Below are 5,821 nucleotides of genomic sequence, written 5' to 3' on the forward strand. Positions count from 1 at the left end.
TTTTGTACTTTTTGGTCTTCACAAACGTGGCTGGCTGGACTTCCAGTTCCTGCTGCTATCAAAACCCATTCTACTCGGTCTGTTGGACCTTCTTGGGTGGCCTGCCGAGGCACGTCCACTGAACAGTTGTGCAAGGTGGCTATGTGGTCCTCAGTGAACATGTTCATCAGGTTCTATGCCTTCGATACTTCCGCCTCCCAGGATGCTTCCTTTGGACACCGGGTTCTTATACCCGCTTTGATGCAACCCCTCCCATGAGGAACTGCTTTAGGACATCCCCGATGTTTTTCTTTGGAAACCAATGTACCCCATTGCAGAAAAGGAGATTTATGGTAGACTTACCATGGTTAAATCTCTTTCTGCGAGGTACATTGGTTCCTGACGCACCTAGCTTTTATGGGTTTATATGGCATTAGCCGCTAGTCCCTTCTCCTGTCGTGAGAACGTGGTTCTATGTGACTAACATATACCTTCTCTTTTACCTGCTCCTGCATTGGACTGGTTAATTAAACTGAGCTCACAGTGCCTGGAGGTGGGGTTATAGAGGAGGCCCCAATGCATTCTGGGACAGTCTAAAGCTTTAGTCTGTTGGTGCCTGGATAAAGATCCATCTCTACACCCCGATGTTTCCCTGTGGAACCAATGTACCTCTCAGAAAGAGATTTAACCATGGTAAGTCTACCATAAATCTCCTTTTTATTAACATTCTCAGTAAACGTTACTCTTAACCCCATAGCACTGTTCGCACATTTTGACAATTGGAACCTAGATAACGCAAAAAAAAAGTCTGATTCCTTTTTTAACTATCCTAGTGACTATAGCAAAAAGTAATTCTTAATTCTTGGACCACTAGGCATTCCCCAACATTAGCGGAAGTTGATAGACTCTTAATGAAAACAATGCACTTTGATAGATATGATGCTTTACCAGTCTCTAATAAAGGAGTTTATAGATTCTACCGTAAATGAGGTCCTTATATAGTATCCAGACCATCGGCTATGCAAGCCCAGATTTGTAACATATTTGAAACCCGGTTAAGAGAAATTTAAATGGAGGGCCGACCTTTAAATTTTCAATATATTGTTGCTGCTTAAGGAAGGCTGTTTGACTGATATTGACTCTACTCAGCAAGATCTACTGTACATGGTTGGACCCCCCCCCCCCCCTCCCCCCTCCCCCCCCCCCCCCTCCTCTGCAACCCATAAGCTCACCTAACTAGCTTTCCGTTGTTTTTTTTCTCCAATCTTACCTGGTTTTCTATTTTATACAATGTACTGTGATCCTCTTTTTTGGTTATCTGTTGGAATATTTTCATTACAGGTGTTGTTCCTTTATAAACAGGATAGATGCTCCTCATTATTTGTACCTAGAAAAGATATTCCTAGAATACCAGGATACTAGGGTCGAAATCATTTGTACAATGTCCTTTTCTTTATCTTTCATTTTTATTTGACTAATTGTTTACTACTTTGTATTAGAGAGTTGTACATAGTAGGATTGTACTTCATCTCTCTCTATGTACCTATGTTTGATTCTGAAAACTTCAATAAATATATATAAAAAACAAAAACAAAGGAAGTGCCCTCTCATGAGCAGCATCAGAGGTATACCATGTAACCATGCGGCAGCACAATCTCTCACATGTCAACATACAAAACATGCCCCACATGCACATTGGCCCACTGGGAATCTTCCCTGTGAGACCTATGGCCAATCTACATCTGGGCTCAGCACACAATAGTGTTACCACAACTGTGTGTAGGTAGTTGGAGGGGAGGAGTATCAAACATTTGAGAGATATAAAGTAGAGAAGTTACCCATAGCAACCAATGGGCTTCTATCTATCATTAATCTAGCAAGCTCTGTACAGAGGCCCTCATTCCGAGTTGTTCGCTCGGTAATTTTCTTCGCATCGCAGCGATTTTCCGCTAATTGCGCATGCGCAATGTTCGCCCTGCGACTGCGCCAAGTAAATTTGCAATGAAGTTTGGTAATTTACTCACGGCATTACGAGGTTTTTTCTTCGTTCTGGTGATCGGAGTGTGATTGACAGGAAATGGGTGTTTCTGGGCGGAAACTGGCCGTTTTATGGGAGTTTGTGAAAAAACGCTACCATCTCTGGGAAAAACGCGGGAGTGGCTGGAGAAACGGGGGAGTGTCTTGGCGAACGCTGGGTGTGTGTGTGACGTCAAACCAGAAACGACAAGCACTAAACTGATCGCACTGGAAGAGTAAGTCTTGAGCTACTCAGAAACTGCACAGATAAATCTTTTCGCAATATTGCGAATCTTTCGTTCGCAATTTTACTAAGCTAAGATTCACTCCCAGTAGGCGGCGGCTTACCCCTGACGAAGCCGCCCAGGTGAAACGTGCACGTTGGGTTAACGGTGCATATGGATGTCACCCAAACTGCCTCTGCTGCTTTTTTACACTGACGGCAACGGCGGGCCGCGCGCCGCCCGCAGCGGTCTCAGACGCCAGGCACTTGACTGTGACTGGACATCCCGAGGACGTCTTGGACTTAGGCTATCCTGAAGGGAGGCGTATGTCATTAACAACAGTTTTCATACTGCCCGGCAATACGGTTTCAGAGACAAGTGATTCATGATGAGCCGCACATTGGCCCTCATTCCGAGTTGTTCGCTCGGTATTTTTCATCGCATCGCAATGAAAATCCGCTTAGTACGCATGCGCAATGTTCGCACTGCGACTGCGCCAAGTAACTTTGCTATGTAGAAAGTAATTTTACTCGCGGCTTTTTCATCGCTCCGGCGATCGTAATGTGATTGACAGGAAATGGGTGTTACTGGGCGGAAACACGGCGTTTCAGGGGCGTGTGGCTGAAAACGCTACCGTTTCCGGAAAAAACGCAGGAGTGGCCGGGGAAACGGTGGGAGTGCCTGGGCGAACGCTGGGTGTGTTTGTGACGTCAACCAGGAACGACAAGCACTGAAATGATCGCACAGGCAGAGTAAGTCTGGAGCTACTCTGAAACTGCTAACTCGTTTGTAATCGCAATATTGCGCGTACGTCGGTCGCAATTTTAAGAAGCTAAGATTCACTCCCAGTAGGCGGCGGCTTAGCGTGTGTAACTCTGCTACATTCGCCTTGCGAGCGAACAACTCGGAATGAGGGCCATTGTCAGCAGCGGGGAGAGATTGATAAGAATACACAGCAGATAAGTAATATTCCTTACTTTAATTGATTATCTATTGGCGATATTTTGCACATCAATTTAGGAATTAATTTTCAAACAGTATAATATCAATTATTCAAGATGAATTAGTAGGGTTAATTTCTTACTGTAGATGTGCTGTTTGGGTTACATCCATATGCATAATGCCGTTTTGCAAATATGATGCAATTCTGTGATAAGTGCAAATATAATGCAAATTCGTTTATACTGGACACAACTTTGATAGTATCACTATGGCTGTACTTAATATATCACATAAATTGTGTTTTCTAATTGATTAACCCATATTTTAGTGGGAATATTTACCCTTTGCACAATTTTTTTTAAATGGAAATTATATGGGAAGGAGAAATTTGTTAGACATTTAGCTAATCCCTATATATTTGGGATTTGCAGTGAACACACTCATAAGAATTTACTCCATTAACAGTATCACTCGAAACAAAAAAAGAAATTTTCCTTTATCTTCCTTTCTTTATTTCAGTGCTCTCTCATCGGCTTAACTCATTCATTGAGATAACGACAGCAGAAGCACACTATTTTCATATTGCATTTACACCTAATAGGACTCTCTCATCCTCAATTCGATGTCATTAGACAAAATTGAGGACAGTAGACATCCTGGTTGTCACTGCATATGAAAGCTGTATTTCATAGAAATTAATTTTAAAAGTGTTGTTACATACAGATATAAAAGCAATTTTGTTTCTCTCTCTTTTGAGTGTTTTTTCACAAAATGTCACACAATTTACTGTGAATATACACAACAATGTGATATCTCAAATAAACGTTGTAATTGATATTAATTAAGGGCTTGTAAGTAGTCAGCATTACAGGTATCAAAACACTGGCTAGGGACCTCTCCCCTGCACTCTCATTAACTTTGCCCTAGATTGGGCAGGTGAAGTTAACAGCAGATACAGGTCTTGGGAGTGGTGCATATGCTCCAGTTGGTTCTCTCATTGGAGATTCGATGCTTTTTAAGCAGATCTCCAAAAACAGAAACCAGGCATTTAGCCACCTATTCCTCCCCATCTTCCTTCTGACCTTTTTCTTTTCTCCTACTCTCCCTCTTATATATGCAAAAAATATTCTACATATATTTCTAATTTAGTTCAGTTATATACTGGACACACACCATCCATTGACCTTGAACTATTACCACATCATGTACTCTGACTAGGGGTACGGTGGTGTGTGGTTTGTCATACCAAGGGAGCATTAAATTACCAAAGGGGATAAATATACCTATTAATTAGAAATATAACATATGGAGTTAAGGAGAGAGGCACAGCCAGTTATACCATAAAATATCCTTATAAAATAAGTGTTTTATGTCGTATGTCAATGTGAGTCCGATTTCAATAAAAGTTACGTTTTAGATTATTAATAAGAGTGCCCCATAAAAAGGAGTTGTCTTTCCCTCTTGTACATCAGCTGATATTGACTCTACTCAGAAAGATCTACTGTACATGGTTGGACCCCCCCCCCCTCTCCCCCCCCCTCTCCCCCCCCTCCTCTGCAACCCATAAGCTCACCTAACTAGCTTTCCGTTGTTTTTTTTCTCCAATCCTACCTGGTTTTCTATTTTATACAATGTACTGTGATCCTCTTTTTTGGTTATCTGTTGGAATATTTTCATTACAGGTGTTGTTCCTTTATAAACAGGATAGATGCTCCTCATTATTTGTACCTAGAAAAGATATTCCTAGAATACCAGGATACTAGGGTCGAAATCATTTGTACAATGTCCTTTTCTTTATCTTTCATTTGTATTTGACTAATTGTTTACTACTTTGTATTAGAGAGTTGTATATAGTAGGTTTGTACTTCATCTCTCTCTATGTACCTATGTTTGATTCTAAAAACTTCAATAAATATATATAAAAAACAAAAACAAAGGAAGTGCCCTCTCATGAGCAGCATCAGAGGTATACCATGTAACCATGCGGCAGCACAATCTCTCACATGTCAACATACAAAACATGCCCCACATGCACATTGGCCCACTGGGAATCTTCCCTGTGAGACCTATGGCCAATCTACATCTGGGCTCAGCACACAATAGTGTTACCACAACTGTGTGTAGGTAGTTGGAGGGGAGGAGTATCAAACATTTGAGAGATATAAAGTAGAGAAGTTACCCATAGCAACCAATGGGCTTCTATCTATCATTAATCTAGCAAGCTCTGTACAGAGGCCCTCATTCCGAGTTGTTCGCTCGGTAATTTTCTTCGCATCGCAGCGATTTTACGCTAATTGCGCATGCGCAATGTTCGCACTGCAACTGCGCCAAGTAAATTTGCAATGAAGTTTGGTAATTTACTCACGGCATTACGAGGTTTTTTCTTCGTTCTGGTGATCGGAGTGTGATTGACAGGAAGTGGGTGTTTCTGGGCGGAAACAGGCCGTTTTATGGGAGTGTGTGAAAAAACGCTACAGTTTCTGGGAAAAACGCGGGAGTGGCTGGAGAAACGGGGGAGTGTCTGGGCGAACACTGGGTGTGTTTGTGACGTCAAACCAGGAACGACAAGCACTGAACTGATCGCACTGGAAGAGTAAGTCTCGAGCTACTCAGAAACTGCACAGATAAATCTTTTCGCAATATTGCAAATCTTTCGTTCG

The sequence above is a fragment of the Pseudophryne corroboree genome, chromosome 1 (genome assembly GCF_028390025.1).
Source record: "Pseudophryne corroboree isolate aPseCor3 chromosome 1, aPseCor3.hap2, whole genome shotgun sequence".
NCBI lineage: Eukaryota > Metazoa > Chordata > Amphibia > Anura > Myobatrachidae > Pseudophryne > Pseudophryne corroboree.